Source organism: Anabrus simplex, chromosome 7, assembly GCF_040414725.1.
Source record: "Anabrus simplex isolate iqAnaSimp1 chromosome 7, ASM4041472v1, whole genome shotgun sequence".
Classification (NCBI taxonomy): Eukaryota; Metazoa; Arthropoda; class Insecta; order Orthoptera; family Tettigoniidae; genus Anabrus; species Anabrus simplex.
In genome coordinates, this window is record NC_090271.1 from 24,230,408 (window position 1) to 24,249,787 (window position 19,380).

The following is a 19,380-nucleotide window of genomic DNA, read 5'->3' on the forward strand; positions in this document are numbered from 1 at the left end:
TTCTTCAGTTTTTGATTTATGTGTCCTCATGAAAGGAATTCAATTCCTTTTTCACTCCCGCCCCCCAAGTTGTTTCCACCCCGCCAAAAAACGGGTGTTTCTTTGTTTTCAGAGGAGAACAAAATAACAATTTTCACATCTGTAGGCCCTAACAACTTTAGTTTTTATTAGATGTCGGTATTCTCATGCAATTAATTTTACATTCATTCAGCTCCCCCCCCCCATTCATTGGATTTTCCGAGAATAGGTGTTTCTTTACTTTTAAAGTAGATTCCAAATATCAAATTTCACGTCTGTAACATCTTCATTTTTAGATAACAGTAGCCTAATTAAAAGAATTCAACACCATTTTCAGTCACTTTTACCCCCCCCCCCCCCGCGTCAACAAAAGTGGTATTTCCGAAAATTAAAATTACACGTTTCTTTATTTCTAATAGAGATAAAAATACCATTTTTCACTTGTGTAACATGTTAAGTTTTTTGAGATATACTGTATAAATTCGCATTTTAAAATTTTACCCCCTTTTTAGTTCCCCTTAAGAGGAGTTTCTAAAAAAAATCACCTGCGTTTCTTGATATTTACAGGAGATTCCAAATATCACTTTTTACGTCTGTATCATTCTACGTTTCTCAGATATTCTGTTGATGTTGTCTTTCAAAAAATTCACCCCAATTTGTCATTCCTATTTAACCGCCATTAATTGCATTTTCCAAAAACAAAAAAATTACGCGATTCTTTATTTTTAAAGGAGATCCCATATACAAATTTTCAGTTCTATAATATCTTCAGTTTCTGAGATATATGTATCCTCATTAAAGGCAGTCAACCCATTATTCACCCTTTTAAACCCTCCTATTGGGATTTACAGAAAAAAATGTTCCTTTATTTTTAAAGCAGATTCTAAATATCAATTTTTACATGTGCAAACTTTTAAAGTTTTGAGATGTAGATACACTCATTTTAAAAACCCAATCACTTTTCGCCCCCACCCCCCGCCCACTATTTGGATTTTCCAAAAGCAAAAAAGAAATGTTTCTTTATTAAAGGAGATACCAGATACCAATTTTCAGGTCTGTAATATCTTCAATTTCTGAGATATAAGTATCCTCATTAAAGGCATTCAACCCCTGTTTCACCCCTTCTATTGGGATTTTCCGAAAACAAAAAATACATGTTTTTTAATTTTAAAAGGAGATTCTAAATACCAATGTTTAAATCTGTAAACTTTAAAAGTTTTGAGATATAGATACACTCATTTTAAAAATTCACCCCCTTTTCACCCCCCCATTAATTGGATTTTCCAAAAACAAAAGAACACGTGTTTCTTTATTTTTAAAGGAGATCCCAAACACCAATTTTCAGGTCTGTAATATCTTCATGTTCTGAAATATAAGTAGCCTCATTAAAGGCATTCAACCCTTTTTTCACCCTTTTCCACCATTCCTACTGGGATTTTCCGAAAACAAAAAATACGTGTTTCTTTATTTTTAAAGGATATTCTAAATACCAATTTTTACTTCTATAAACTTTAAAAGTTTTGAGATATGGATACACTCATTTTAAAATTTCACCCCCTTTCCCCCCCCCCCATTAATTGGATTTTCCAAAAACAAAAGGACACGTGTTTCTTTATTTTTAAAGGAGATCCCAAACACCAATTTTCAGGTCTGTAATATCGTCAGTTTCTGAGATATAAGTATCCTCATTGAAGGCATTCAACCCCTTTTTCACCCCTTTTCAGCCCTCCTATTGGGATTTTCCGAAAACAAAAAATACGTGTTTCTTTATTTTTTATGAAGATTCTAAATACCAATTTTTTTTTCATCTGTAAACTTTCAAAGTTTGGAGGTATGGATACGCTCATTTTAAAAATTCACCCCACTTTTTACCCTCCCATTAATTGGATTTTCCAAAAAACAAAAAATACGTGTTTCTTAATTTTTAAAAGAGATCAAAAGTACCAATTTTCAGGTCTCAGTTTCTGATATATAAGTACCGGTATCCTGATTAAAGGTATTCAACCCCTTTTTCACCATTTTTCACATTTTTTCACCACTCCTATTGGGATTTTCTGAAAACAAAAAAATACGTATTTCCTTATTTTTAAAGATGATTCTAAATAGCAATTTTTACATCTGTACACTTTTAAAGTTTTGAGATATAGATACAATCATTTTAAAATTTCACCCCCCTTTTCACCCCCTTAACGATGGAATATCCAAAAATCCTCTCTTAGCGAGCACCTACATCTTATTATGAATGTATCCCCAAAATTTCATTTCTTTATGTCCAGTAGTTTTGGCTCTGCGATGATGAATCAGTCAGTCAGTCAGTCAGTCAGTCAGTCAGTCAGTCAGTCAGTCAGTCAGTCAGTCAGTCAGTCAGTCAGTCAGTCAGTCAGGTCAAGTTATTTTATATATATAGATATAACAAGAGTTTTGTCTGTACATTGCTCAGAATTTGAAAAGAATGGTATTTTTGTATCGGCCATGTCCACAGTAACAAGGAAATGCACATTTTTATTTTCCGTAATGTCTGTCTGTCTGTCTGTCTGTACACGCATCACGAGAAAACGGCTGAAGAGAATTTAATGAAAATCGGTATTTGAAGTCAGGGGATGATCCTCTACAATCTAGACTATAAGTTATTTTATTCACGCTGAGTGATATGGTAGTTTAGGGGAAGGACTAAAATTTAATTCTCAAATATTTATGTTATTAGTGGTCCTATCGATAAATACTCTATAACCAAATTATACAGAATTAAATTCCTGATCATTTATGTCATACATTTTTACCGTACCGGCTATGGTAACACAGATATTCATGAATTTGTATTTCTGCTGCTTAGTCCATATCAACGCCGAGCCACAAGAAAATGGGTAACAGAATTTAATCTTATAGATATCCGTAATAACAATTCCGTCAAAGAAAATCGGCACATTGACACTGTGAGCGGATATAACACACCACACTCCAACTCTTTCTGGAACACATGAGGATTTTCTGATGCCCATATCCTAGAGTTTTGAGCATTTACGTATCCTGTGAGATGAAACGATGCTTCATCAGTAAGCTGCATCATTTTCAATATGTGTTGGTTTCTTTCCACAAAGTTGAGGAACCAACTGCGGTATCGCACACGCTTCCTTCAGCTCCTGTACTGCTGTCACTTTCTTTGGCCAGAGTTTTGTATGTCTTGCTGCTATTTGGCACATCGTTGTCAAGTAGCCAGTCTCTTGTGACAGATGGGGTAAAGACTTTTGTGGTGAGCGAAGCAATCGCTCACGAACATCTACAGTGCGCTGTGGCACTACTGACTATGCATCCCTTCTTCACCGAATAATCAACTGATTTATTCCAGCTTCTCCACTAACCTTAGAATTTCCTTTTGATCAGGAACATCGCGAAGACCGTACTCACGTCGGTAAGCTCTTTGTGTGCTGGTAACAGATTTATTTACAGTAAATGACAGTAAATATACATCGATACTCCTCCACGGCCGCAGCATGGTGAATAGACATGAAGAGTGTGATGACTCCCTCTGAATCATATGTTAACAGACACGGTGTACATGTTCTCTGCAGCGCTGCTGTCGATGTAAAGGGCAAGGAGGCGCGCTTTTTGTCGGCTTAAAGAGGAAGCGCTTAAGCAGTTTCTGGTATTTATCGGTAGTTTTTTACGCGTAAAATATCTGGTGTTAAAGTTTCGTGAACTGAAAAGTGAAAAATATTAAGTATTTGAGAAATAGGACTTGTACTTCGGCATATGCTTCAATTTACTACCCCATGAGTGTATGCCAACAAGTTCCTCTGCCCCGCGTTACAAGTCGAATTGCTATAAACAGCCAAATGATTTCCTTTTCAACGCAATGCATCCCAATCTGGTCTCCAAGTAGTCGAAGGCTACTCCACGACAAGGTCTTCATTTTACCGCCGAACGTATCCAAAACTGTGACAGTTTCATTATTAACGGTGAAAAAGTGGGAAAGAGACACAAAATGGATCCCCTAGCAGTCCCACACATTTTTATAAATTTTCCATTATATTTATCCCGAAACACCATAGTAAAAATATATCCATATCAAAGCCAATCTACTAAATCAGATGTTCCTTCCACTTCTCCACTTCGGACTCCTTTAGTATTAGCTCTGTGTGATCTAGTGCTGGTGATAACACAAAGTTAGTGCTGATAATCATCAGGAATTCATCTCGAAAAAGAGAATTAAGCACCTCAAGAGGAAGTTACAAGTAAGATTCATGATTAAGCGGAACATTTTAATATATAAATTAATTATGTAAGAATTACATGTATATGCCAAGCGTAATTATAAGAATAATGTTGCAAGCCTGCGGAGGTTTAATATGTTTACTGCGATAAATTTCGCAGCATGTATACTAAACAGTTGACATCTTTTTTTAAAAAACTCATAATTGCTACCGAGTTTAACATGCAATCATTTTCGTGGCGAATTATTGAAAGAACAACTAAGCGCAACTAAGCACAAATTTTTGAGGTAATGATTACGTTATTGACGAACCAGTTTTGGAAGTAATGTCTACACGTAATTATTAACTGTAAAATACTTCCTACGTATTTTTCACAGATTACTTTCAAAAAATGAAACGCCATATCTTAATTTGCATCAAACATATATGGCACCGCAGTAATGAATACACGGTTTCAAATAATTTATTTCAACTACGAATTCCGAATTAAATTACATGAATTCCCATTTAGAAACATATGTTCAGTTAGAGCTGATCACTATCTATCTACACCAGCGCCGCGTAGTGAACGGACACATCAACCAGCACAATTCGTCACACTATACACGCCTATTCGTCCTGGCCGCAACGACGTCGCGGTACATATTGCACCCGACAGGGGGCATGATCCAAGGACCTCCGGTTAAAACTGGTCTTTGAAATTACAGACGCAATGACCTTTGAGGGAATAAAACCAAAACTAATTAATATCCATATCATTAAGACAGGTAAAATGAGAATTTAAATTTATTCTACAGGATTTCATTACTTGCGATCTATTGAGCAATACCTTCCTTTGTGTAGTGGGAACCCACGGCAGAAGTCAAGCCCACCTACTGTAGACTCGGGCGCGGCTGCAATAGGGGGTTTACCATGACGTAACTCGAGAGAAGATATCCCTTTCCCACGACTAGGAGAATGAGGGGAAGCAAACTTTTTCGAAACGAAATATGGGAACCATCTTCAATTCAGACTAGACAACTTAATTATCTACGATGTAAAAGTTAATGAAATCCGAATTGTGGAGTAGTCTCCCGATTTAAAAGAGATAACTATAACAGGGACATTTATTTAGAGTGTCTAATGTCCTCTTACTCGATAACTTTCAGATGAAGAAAGAATACTGTGTTGTTTCTGTGTGGAAAAGTACCAGGGCCATCTGGTTATTTTCAAAACACCTCCTTGACAAGGGAGTTCACCCTCGCGTGGAAGGGGAAGCAGCACAAACTTTAATTAATTACAGGAGATCCTACGAAGGATAATCGTACGGATTTGTCTGTCACATCAGGTGAATACAGGTCGAACCAGTTTCGGAAGTAATGTCCACACGTAATTATCAACTGTAAAATACTTCCTACGTGTTTGACCTCTAGTGGGCCGTGGATAGGCTAGATGCAGATTTGGAGTAGGGGAAATTGCCTCCTTGTAAAAAGCACTGCCGAGTTAGAAGCGCGTCATTCGGGACTCTCAGCTTACCAAGGGCGGAAAATGTGTAGCTAAGCTACCATTGATCCCTTGTTTAAGTGACTTTAAACTTGAATTTCAACTGAAATAGTGTAATTCATGTCAATATTGCATAGATTTGGTGTACATGACGCCAGTGATTAAACTGAAAAAAACTGTGACGTATCGCGAAAATTCAGCGCGAATCGTATTATTATTATTATTATTATTATTATTATTATTATTATTATTATTATTATTATTATTATTATTATTACTACGGCACTACTGTGTCGGGTAGTAACAAAGGTAGAGTGACAGAGAGGTACACGGAATCCGATACTGAACCGCGGATTACGAAGTAATATCCGAAATTGTTGCCGGACGTTCACGCTGAATGCAATTAAACCGATTTTGAAATAAATAGTGACGTGTTGTGTGCTCAGGATTACTGCCAGCGGCTTCATCGACCAGGAACTATGGACTTCCAGTTTGAAGGAGGGATGGAACTACCAGTGATCGCTTTGGTGCCAATGGGTCAACAGTAAAACCTGAAATGGATTTCCCGAGCTGACAAGGTGTCATCAAGTGATGGAGATGAGTATTTTTCATATTATATGACCTGGTTAGAGGGAATGGGAATTATTTATCATAAGCTGACGCTGTCATGTTAGAGATAACTTTATTTAAATGTAGAAGTGCCGAATTGGGGTACGTAGCTTTTATTTCTTATTTAATTTAATTAATAACAGGTCTGAGTGATTTAATTGTAAATAGGGGAAACAATGGTCTAATAGGTTTGCATGCAGTAGAAGACTTACTTATGTACTTTATTTTGGGAGACTTGTGGACAGTTAATGCGTCAGGAGACCAGTATTTTAGTAAATTGAGGGTAATTCAAGCTAGGTTGTAGTTGATCTAGTATTAATAAATGCATGACTGGTAAATAATGTAAGTATGCTGCGTGAGGTCCCAGAGTCACGAGAAATGTAGACGGAACTGATACCCCAGGCCTCCTTTGAAATATTTAGCTAGGAAGTGTTACAATTTAAGCTGGATTATTTGATCAGATTTATCATAATTTAATTACAACTTGATTGAGTTAATTACCGTGTGAATATTTAATTGGGTGAATCACTGTGTGAATATTTAATTAGAAGTTATTAATGTGTGAATATTTGTTCTAGCTGATTAGCGTGTGAATATTTGATTGAGTTAATTACCGTGTGAATATTTAATTCACACGCTAATTAACTAGAATATTTAATTAGAAGTTAATTACAGTGTGAATATTTGATTGAGCTGATTAGCGTGTGAATATTTAATTCATTATTGTATTACCGCGTGACGATTTAAATAGAAATTAATTATGTGTTAATCATAAGATGATTAGGGTTTAATTATGAATTAATTGCCGTTGGGTTAATAATTACATCGTAATTACGAGGAAGTTTCGGTGTGATGACTCAGTATGATTTAATTACCAGGTAAATCACGTAGGGAAATAGTGTAATAATGAATCCAGCAATAATAATAATAAAAATTGTAATGACAGTAATCATGCGAATATTGGTATCATAAAAACCGGTGTCGTGTTGTGAAGTCATGATTGGGCCATGAAAAATATATGTGTTGAATCAAGGTGATTTATTGGAAGCCGATGCAATTTGCTTAAAGAGAAATAGACCTCAGTTTATTGTGAACATACCTCGGGACGAGGTGATTTTGTTAGAGAAATAGCTTGTTATGCCTGTGGGGGCCAAGGCTATTGACCGCCCTGGTAGGGGGTGGATACGTCAGACCTTGCAAACAGACCTGTATTTTTGTGTGTGTCCGCCTCTGTAGAAAGGGGCCCTGAGCTAAGAAAAGAAGGCCTGTATGGATCGACTAATAATGGGGAATACTCAACACGCCAGAATGAAGCATTCGCTCATAAATGACACGGTCATTGGTATTAGTATTTGCTAGTTTACTATTGTTACTCATTTGAGTATAATTTAGCTAGGGATTTCAGAGCCATATTTTCATCCCGGGAGTCGTCATTTCCGTCCCCTATGCCGGCATTGGTATTCCACAATGCTAAAATGAAGCATGGGGTGCATCACGTGTTTATTGTATAAAATATGTATTTCTTTATGTTGTTTTATGTGACATGTTGTGACTATAATTAGCGTCGGCGATGGTTCTGCCCCATCGGCGCGGAGAATTGTATCCCAGTGAGGGTCGGTTCAAACGCGGGTGTTTGTTCCACATTTGTATAATTTCTTTCATGGTATTTCGTTGGGAAATAATTGTGTGCTTTTCGAATAGGGATCACTCAGACTTGTTGCATGAATGTTAATTTCATTTGTCAATAATGTCATATAGCCTCAGCGTTTATGGTAAATGTTTCCGTTCATATCACGTCATGGCAAATCGCTTTGCGATAAAGAATACTTGGATCTATCACACACACCACTACAAGTCGATAAATGATCAACAACAATTGTTAATAATTAGTGTAATTCATTTGTGAATATAGATGCGTCATTCCCATCGTCATCAAGGTCTAATAAACCGCTTGTATTAATTTAAACTTTAATTTGATTGTGTTCTCATTGTAGTTAAGTATGCCCCGTTTCTCCTACCCTGTATGCCATTAAGGTAATATTAGATAAGCGCCTATTTTATTATATTTCAACCCGTTAACGCCCTGTAGATATTTTGCCGGAGCCTTTTTGGGTAGGGGGCGGGTACAATACCAACATCGATATATCGAAAGCAATCTGCCATCTGCCGGCATCCACTTGAACTCCTGATTTTGTCCATCATTGTAATGTACAATTTAAAAGTCATGTAAGGACGCGGAGTTTTAAGTAATTAAAAAGTGTGACATCCCACTGGAACAGTCTGTAGTACATAAATGATGGGAAACATATAGGAACGGAACGCACGTGAAAACCACATGGAATGTTCAACATGTGCTTCATTAGCATTGATACAGCACTACAGACTCTTGTCGATAAAACTTTTCATAACCCTCACCAGCATAAATCTATATATATAAAATAAGAGTTTTGTCTGTACATTGCTCAGAATTTGAAAAGAATGGTATTTCTGTATCGGTCATGTCCATACTAACGAGGAAATGTACTTATTACTTTTCCGTAATATCTATCTGTCTGTCTGTCTGTCTGTCTGTCTGTCTGTCTGTCTGTCTGTCTGTCTGTCTGTCTGTCTGTCTGTCTGTCTGTCTGTCTGTCTGTCTGTCTGTCTGTCTGTCTGTCTGTCTGTCCACGCAACACTAGAAAACGGCTGAAGATAATTTAATGAAAATCGGTATGCAAAGTCGAAGAATAAGTCGCTACAATCTAAGCTATAAATAATTTTATTCACGCTGATAGAATTGGTAGTTTAGGGAAGGCCGAAAATTTAATTGTTAAATATTTACGTCATTAGTAGTCCTATCTCATTGAAAACTGGTATACAAACTCGGAGAATGAGCTACTAAAATCTAGGCTATAAATCACTTTATTCACGCTGAATTAAATGGTAGTTTAGGGGAAGCCTAAAATTTAATTCTCGAATATGTATATTATTAGTGGTCGTATCGATAAATGCTATATAACCAAAGTTATATAGAATTAAATTTCCGACCATTTATGTCTTATACATTTTTACCGTACCGGCTATGATAACACAGATATTCATGAATTTGTATTTATGTTGCTAAGTCCATATCAACGCCGAGCCACGAGAAAATGGGTTAGCAGAATTTAATTAAAATCGATATATAGAGTCGGGGAATAAGAAACTACAGTCTAAGCTATAAACAATTTGATTCACTCTGGACGAAATTGTAGCTATGGGGAAGGCACCTAAAAGTACTACATAACAAAAGTTACAGAGAATACAATTTCCGATCATTTATGTTTCATTCAGTTTTACCGTACCGACTATGATGAGTGGTATTTCAGAGTCGGAAGAAAGCTAAATATCAAGGCCTACAACATCGAAAGCGCATAACATTGATCAACAATAACATTACATTGACTATTGTTTGTTGTGATGCTGCCTCTCAACTCCGATAGATAGAATTACTGCTGCGTACCGAGTGTAACAGCCTGACTGAATATTGGCGGGAAATAGCCTGGGAGTTAGAAAACTTGCTTCTTTAGCATGCCTTTCCTCTGGTTCATACATTTTCTGAAACAGCTGGTACGCAACACACTGGTTCATCATAGTATTCCAGTTATTCGATCCATACTCTGATGCGCTGTTTTGAATGAGCAGTGTGCATACTTAAGGCAGAGGCTGACTTAGTAATAGAAGTATGGCCTGCTCTACAATAACAATTTAGGTCTATTCCAAATTATAGCACCACAATTCACTAAATAACTCAAACTTCAACCCTGATAAGAGCCGTTTCTTAAGAAAAGTTCTTCCTCTTCACTTTTATTAAATTCTACATTCATTTTATTCCAAATTATCCTCTGGCTTGGAGGAAAAATTTGCCTCCAAGTCAGATAGATTTTTCCGCCGCCAGTGTACTGAATTGATATTTTCCGACTCATCGGGTACTCCTAGGAAACAGATTAGTAACAGGGCATAGTTTTTGGCCTGGGGGTCTCCACTATTCGACCCTCTCCACGCCGAAAAAAGACGAAGGGTGTTCACGAATCACGGCTGATGCGGCTTGGTCATTCAAGCTCTGTAACTTTGGACCGTTAGATTAGCAGTGTAGTCCTGTTCGTTAGAAAGTATGCGGTGTTTCATTTGATCGAGTATTCCATATGAAAGCACTGCTTTTAGCAGCACCATTCCTACTTAACAAATATATAAAAAACTCGTGTCCTCTTCCCGAGGAGGTGCAGCTCTTTTCAGGCACACCCCCAGTGGAGGTGAGCTGCATGTACCATTTCAACCACATACCAGCCCCCCTGCCATTCTTACATGTCTGGCAGTACCGGAAATCGAACCCGGACCCCCGAGGACGGCAGCTAATAGTGCTAGCAGTTACGCTACGGTGGTGGGCCATTCCTACTGATGTCATTGTAATGTATGTTCATTTCAGTTGAGTAAACCACTAAGACAGTCTTTCTGAGGATGTAAAAAGGCAAGTGGAGAGTAGGTGTCTACCATTATAATGAAAACTCCCCAACCTGATTGTGACTGATGGTATGCCAACGGGTCTACCATTGCAGTTAAAATTCCCTAACTCAGTCTTCGTATGAGAAAAGATGTTTGGTGACTTCCCCGTCGCGTTTCTAGGGTAACGTTAAGTGCTATGCAATTTAATACAATCTTGCTTACAACGCGTACACTAGAATTCCGTGTACACTGTAGAATTCCATAGCGAAGCACGGGTACATCAGCTGGTAACATAATAACCATGGCTGGTGTTGGCGGGAATCGACTCTGCCATTGGATGAAGATATATATATATATATATATTTGCTAGTTGCTTTACGTCGCACCGGCACAGATAGGTCTTATGGCGATGATGGGACGGGAAAGGGCTAGGAGTGGGAATGAAGCTGCCGTGGCCTTAATTAAGGTACAGCCCCAGCATTTGCCTGGTGTGAAAATGGGAAACTACGGAAAACCATTTTCAGGGCTGCCGACAGTGGGGTTCGAACCTACTATCTCCCGAATACTGGATACTGGCCGCACTTAAGCGACTGCAGCTATCGTGCTCGGTGATTGAAGATCAGGCCAATGAATCGTCGCTGCCATAATTCAGGACAGAGAGCAGATATGACCAACTTAGGCGGTTTAAAAAAAACTAAAATAATGAGGCAATGTTACCGACACACTAATCATCATTGTAGTCGGGAGGAAGAATGGAAAGAATAAGCATAAACAATTAATAATAATAATAATAATAATAATAATAATAATAATAATAATATATCGCTGTGTCCGACTCGGTGGCTGAATAGTCAGCGTACTGGCCTTCGGTTCAGAGGGTCCCGAGTTCGATTCCCCGCTGGGTCGGGGACTTTAATCACTTCTGATTAATTCTTTTGGCTCGGGGACTGGGTGTTTGTGTCCATCCCAACACTCTCCTCTTCATATTCACACAACACACTACACTACCAACCACCACAGAAACACGCAATAGTGATTATATCCTCCATATAGGGTTGGCGACAGGAAGAGCATCCGGCCGTAAAACAGGGCCATATATATATATATATATATGTGTGTGTGTGTGTGTGTGTGTGTGTGTGTGTGTGACACAGTTCGCACCCGTGACCCCACAGGTGTGGGAAAAAGCTGTAGAAAAGAAGAAGAAGAAGAAGAAGAAGAAGAACATCTTACTGTCTTTAATCATGGGAGTGACGTTTCATACGGCTAACCTTCAGCTAATGGCAGATACCACCGCCGGCCATGATTTAATATCAATAACGAGGACAAATAATAAGTTTAAATAGTTGAGAGATAGCGATACAGTAATTGGGGATCTCGCCACTGTAAAACATAGACTGCGCGGTTGTCACTCTTGGAATACCTCCACTCATGATTTAATATCAATGACAGAGACAAATAATAACATGTTTGAATGGTTCAGACCTAGCGATGCAGTATTTACAGATATCACGACTGAAAAGCATAGATTACGCTGTTGTCACTCTTGGAATTCATACGACTCAAATAATGGGAAGATGTATACCTACAACAGAAACAGTAGCATCAAGGTGTATACTGCACTGATTTCAACAGGCCTAAAGCCGCTTCGCGGGCACAACCTTTCCTTGATCACAGTCCAAAGGGTTTGCCAATAGCAGGACCTAACCAATCCAGACCAATGGTTTTTTCACTAACCGAAGCTAACCTATCCAGTCAAATGATTTTATCATTACCCGGGCCGGATAAATAATAATAGTAATAATAAAAAAAATATTTTTAAATGGTTATGGGCTAGCCTTAATATTTCGTCCAGTGAAAAGGAAGGATGGTTATTGTAAAATTCGATCACTGTAAAGTATAGATTGCGTTCATGTCAGTCTTATATTTGATAACTAATGAAAGTAATTATAACCTTGTTTACAGGAGGAATGAAAATACCTGTGATTGTTCCATGGCCAGCCACATTCTTCTGAAGAGTAACACTAATGGTCCAGGTAGACGAATGCTGAAAAATTATTTCGTATATACACATAAACAAAGTTTAACGAACATTGGAGGAGGGAAGGAAGGAAGGAAGATTTATACCAAAATTTAGCATAACTTATTGGAGAGCATCTAAAGAATAATTCGTTCCCCCGCCGAACACTGAGTTTTGTGCTATGCCCACATTTCTCACAATTTTTTTCCCTAGTTATCAGGCCGTGGATAACATAAAATGACAACAAATCTTCAAACTCATTCTTGATATCATTAAAATTAGTAAATTTGGCACAGCAACCTCCGCGCGGAATAGCATCCATTTTTAACAATACCTTGTTGATTATCATAGTAACGAAGAATTTATTTATGACCGTAGCAAGTAACCACGAATAAATTAAACAGCCCGACCAAAGTTGGTATTAAGAACTAGGAACTAAGTTAAGTTGCTGCCAGGAAATAATTACGTCACATCAGTTGGTACCAAGAACTTACTTCCTGAGCTGGTGAGTGTTTTGAAAACTTTTACCCTCTTCTCCTATCTCAAGTGCTTAAACACGACATCAACACTGTAGCATTTCTATGCTATTGGAGGTCATTCTGGACATTTCATGTGAGAAAGAGTTTCATGTGTTATGCTGGTACGTTTGTTTCTGTGTGTTCCTCATGATTAATACGTAAAGTTGTAGAAAATTAATTCTAACACTGAAATAAAATATTTCCGGACTCATGTCCATATAACATATTTTCTTCTTCTACTTGTGAGAAATATATCCTCAAAGTTTGGTCGTACCTTATTCTGTGTGAGAGACTTGTCACTGATACCTTTCCTCACAGGCGACAGGAAGGAAGTTAGGTGTTGGGGCTGACAATCGAAGAAGTAATGGATGTGAAATTCTATTGCCAACAAAATCTGCAAGGAATTTAACCTAGATCAGCCATTTAAGTGGTCCGAATTAAGTGAAGAAAGTGAAATTATCATACAATTTATGTCCGAATTTTATATTTTTCCAGCCGACAGGTGAGCAAAGGAAAAGCGCGGTCGGGGATAAGTTATGAATGAGCTACTTCACTGGCCTGCAGGATGTAGTCACATTTAACTCGCCTAGTTCTAAGTGATTTTCTTTTTAAGGAGCTGTTACCTTCTGACGTCATTGACAGAGTGATATATTATGAAATGTCTTGAGTAATTAAGGGTGAGCGGATGTCCCTTGTTTGAGGAGCCTCCTTTCTTGTGACTTCCTTTCACGTATCAGATGTACTGGTCTTCCTGCTACTCACAGAGAACCTGACCACTACTTTCTAAGGTTGCAAGCGTGCAGACGATGTGTTTGGTATACCCGGTAACAGTGGCTTTCAAATTTTTTTGGCGTACCCAAAAAATGCAATCTTAACGCCCACGTACGAGTATCTTGCGATTGTACCAGAAATAAAACATGATTCTTGCTCCATGCCAAATAATATTAACTATAGACCTAATAATATCAATAATAATTGTTACGGAGTTTCCATGGTTGGCAGAGGTGAAAGATGGGGCGGGCATGAATGGGTCTATCTGCTGCAATCAAAAGATTAATTAAAAGCTATAAAAATCAAATTTACATTTCTTTTTTCTCTATCTTTTGCTTTTCCTTTCGGAAATTAATTTTTTAAAATCAATTCGCTTAGCAAAAACAGGAGTTCAGTTACAGAAATAGTTAGTTAGATCAGGTACAACGTAGGTACAGTACAATAAAAAAATATTCAACAAGTAACACATTATGAACCTGAGCTTGCCGCTCTTTAGACTGACAGTTTTCAAGAGCATTGAGGCTAACACACTCAACGAGATAGATCTCCCAATTTCTTTTTACAACGTACCATTCTTCCAAGCACACTTTTGCTGGACCACAAAATTACCACCTTTCAAAAGGCATCATTTAACCATCAAAAACAAAGAACGTCTTTGCGCTATTAAAACTTTACAATAGGACACCGATTTTTTAGAAAGGTCCAGGCCTATCAAAGGTACCACCTACCATTTACAATTCCAACAGTATTCACTGTCTTAGACACACAACAGTCTTACTACTTAACCTAAAAGAAAGGAATTGAATGAAACAGGGGTATCGAATACCCATTCTACCGGGCCTTGGTGGGAAGAAAATAACACAGGTTCAAGTTACTGGCCCAAAAACCAAAATGAGGCAGACACTTGCACTCCCTGAAAATGACACTTAAAAATTTACAACCCTAGCTGGGCTTACTGACCAACGTTACAGAGGCTAATACCCTACTACTGAGGTGACTAGATGGAGACTAGGCTACAGATAGTAAACGGTTACAAAAACATAGTCACCTCAAAAACAAGTTGATGGGGAACTCAAGAGGGTGATAGACTCTCTACTCCCGAATTTCAGCTAAGTTTATAGGGCAGTTTAGAGATTTACATTTGAAGAAGAAGTTTACATTATTGGAGATCGGAAACTTAAAGTTACATTCTTAAAGACAGGAAACCTTCCCCTCGGGTTAGCTATCAGAGGCTATCACATAGTTAGTACATGGCTGCCATTACCTTATTGCGCTGGACTGCTCGATGAAGGGCGAAACGCCCCTACCTCCACAATTAGCACACTCTCAGAACACTGGACGATAAAGAAGACAAGGGAGCTCGAAAAATTGCCAGCTTTTATAACCGAGAGGGAGGTTCGAGAGAGATCTGGACACAGCCGCACACCCCACCCCACCCCACCAGATTTTATTGGATAATTAAATATGTAGAAGAAAGCCCTGATTGGTTGGAAATTATATACAAAATAATTCGATTGGCTACTTTTGAATTCGACGGAAGGAGGTCGAAGTGTTGGCAACTTTAACATACAAAAAACAAAAGACAAACAACTCAGTGTAGTAAACCTAGGAATAAAAAATTACTTTATCACATTGGTAGCGACGTCTGTTGACCAAAGTTTGAACTACTTGCTCTAGTTGTTTCAAGATTGAAGTATAAGATGTCATTTCATAAGGCGCTTGATTTAAATGAACGGGGCGCGTGTACCCTCATGGTACAATAATAATAATAATAATAATAATAATAATAATAATAATAATAATAATAATAATAATAATAATAATAACAAAAATCATCATCGTAATCTTTGCCAGCTTATCCCGCGTACTCTGGTTCCCTGCAACGTGTCATCTCAAACCTCACGAGTCTCAAAACTCACGAGCACAGCCAGCTCTTCTTTGAATGGATAAATGCCCACCCTACTGATGATGGGATAATCTAACACATTTAATAATCGAAGAACTTCCATCCGGTTATTCAAATAATCGAAGAAATAATCAAATCAAGTAATCGAATGACTTTTAAATATCATTAATCTATATCGCGTAGAATAATTGGATGCGTCTTGAATACATTTTTCGATTTAAGTGTGTTGGATGGAAAATCGATTCAAATAAGTGAATAGATGAACTCTTGCGAAAATTAGGAATATGTCTTTCTTCCAACCCATGAAGTCTAATGCTGAAGAAGGCACAAACACCCAGTCCCCGAGCCATAGGAATTACTACAAAGCAAAACCAAACCCCATGGCACTACAGCCCTTGAAGGGCCTTGGTCTACCAAGCGACCGCTGCTCAGCCCGAAGGCCTGCAGGTTACGAGGTGTCGTGTGATCAGTACAACGAATCCTCTCGGCCGTTATTATTGACTTTCTAGACCGGGACCGCTATCTCTCCCTCAGATAGCTCCTCAAATCGAATCACGTAGGCTGAGTGGACCTCTAACCAGCCCTTAGTTCCAGGTAAAAGTCCCTGAGCTGGCCGGAAATCGAACCCGGGGCTTCCGGGTAAGAGGCTGGCACGCTACCCCTTCACCACGGGGCCGGCAGGAATTAATACATAAAAGATAATATCCCGACCGGGAATAGAACCCGGGATCCCCTGGACCCCTTGGACCAAAGGCGAGCATGCTAACCATGTATCCAGGGAGCCGGGCGACATGAAATTAAAGTAGGTATATTGCTAGCTGTCCTCCTCTGTGGTGTAGTGGTTAGCGTGATTAGCTACCACCTCCGGAGGTCCGGATTCGATTCCCGGCTCTGCCACGAAACTTGAAAAGTGGTACGAGGGCTGGAACGGGGTCCACTCAGCCTCGGGAGGTCAAGTGAGCAGAGGTGGGTTCGATTCCCACCTCAGCCATCCTCGAAGTGGTTTTCCGTGGTTTCCCACTTCTCCTCCAGTCGAATGCCGGCATTGTATCAAAGCCTCCCTGGCTCAGACGGCAGCGCGTCGGCCTCTCACCGCTGGATACCGTGGTTCAAATCCCGGTGACTTCATGTGAGATTTGTGCTGGACAAAGCGGAGGCGGGACAGGTTTTTCTCTGGGCACTCCGGTTTTTCCAGTCATCTTTCATTCCAGCAACACTCTCCATTATAATTTCATAGCATTTATCACTCACTAATAAATCACCTTGGGAGTGGCGACCCCATTGTAATAACAACCTATATATGTTTCATCATTACATCCCTGACCCAGTCAATGACTGGAAAACAGGTTGTAGGTTTTCATTTTCAATCAGACATCAAAAACTCACTTATTCGGTTACATTTTCGATTATTCGATATTTTTCCATTCGATTACTTTTTCGATTCCTTTGAAATTTCATTAAAATGACTGTTGCAGTTGAATAGAGAATGCTTTCGAAGTGATCAAATGAAAAGTAATCCTAATATTGTCATCAACTCATCAAACTCATCACAGGGAAATTAAAATTGTCTATGTCCATTGACTTACAGGAAGTGTGTGGGTGCGACGAACGGTCTCTGATAAGCTTTCCGAAAATAACATGAACTCATGTTTCACACGTATGAATGAGTCATGCACTCTCAGATGCCTTTACATAAAATGCATAGATTAATATATTGCGCCACGCTCCCACGCAGTTACACGAAGTGCAATACTACATTATACAATATTCACTACTTGTCTCAGGAAATTGGTCAAGTCATAAATTAAAATTCGTCAGCATGTTATATAAAATATGGCAAAGTCGCTAGTCGCTATCTTTCAAATTCTGTCGCTAAATGACTTGAAAAGGACTCCAGATCGCTAGTGATGATGATAATTAATAATAATTTTGTGTGGCTATTTGTAGAAGTGCAGCCCTTTAAGGCAGACCCTTCGATGAGGTTGGGCGGCATCTGTCATGTGTAGGTAACTGCATGTTATTGTGGTGGAGGATAGTGTTATGTGTGGTGTGTGAGTTGCAGGGATGTTGGGGACGCACAAACACCCATCCCCCAAGCCACTGAAATTAACCAATGAAGGTTAAAATCCCCGACCAGGCCGGGAATCGAATCCGGGACCCTCTGAACCGAAGGCCAGTCCACTGACCGAGACGGACATGAAGATGACAATGATGATGATTACGACGACGATGATGGTATTTTGTGATAGTGGTTCTTTCCCCGGCCAAGAAAATGTGAAAATGGTCAATACAAATTAACAAGTGTTGATAACAATGAAGGAAGAAGTGAAGATGAAAGCAAGGTGGTGTTGGTGATTACTGCTTAAAGAAGAAGTACAACTGGGCAACCAGCTGCCTCTGTGGATAAGTGGTAGAGTGTCTGCCTCCAGATCTCAAAATACCGGGTTCGAACCCAGCAGAGGTTGTCGGATTTTTGAGGGGCGGAAAAAAGTCCATTCGACACTCCATGTCGTACGATGTCGGCATGTAAAAGATCTCTGGTGACACATTTGGTGTTTACCCGACAAAGTTCATTAAATATGAGCCCCGGACGCCCAGGAGAGTTTCGGTTTACTCCGTCTGCATCTAGTCGGACTACAGAAAAACCGAACGTCGAAAATGAAGAGCAGACGCCCAGATGGCGTCAAATTGAATTGTCTGTACACGGTAGCTGAGGCCATTCGATTATTATTATTATTATTACTGGGCAACCATCCTCTAAAATAAACCTAACCCCATGGCGCAACAGCCTCGAAGGGCCATGGCCTACCAAGGGACCGGTGCTCAGCCGGATGGCCTGCTGATTATGAGGTGTCGTGTGGCCAGCACACCGAATCCTCTCGGCCGTTATTCTTGGCTTTCTAGACCGGGGCCGCCACCTCAGCGCCAGATAGCTCCTCAATTGTAATCACGTAGGCTGAGTGCATCTCGAACCGGCATTCAGACACAGGTAAAAAATCCCTGACCTGGCCGGAAATCGAATTCGGGGCCTCCGGGTAAGTGGCAAGCACGCTACCCCTACACAGCGGTGCCGGCAAACAACCTCTCAGATTAGTGTTATATAGAGGATGGTTGCCTAGTTGTACTTCCTCTTAAAACAATAATAACCACCACCACGACCAGCTGGCCGCAAGACAGGGTGAAATCTACATGTGTACCACAGTTCACATCCGCGGCTTCAACAGGGCGTGGAAAAAGTCGTAGAAAAATAAACAAGAGTTTTAATATATTTCCCTTAAAAACTGGGTTTGATGTGACATAATAGGGTTACTGATACTAACCTTGAAGCATCAGCAACCGAGGAAGAAAAGAAAAACAGAAAGAAACCGCTTTTCCCATTGCGAA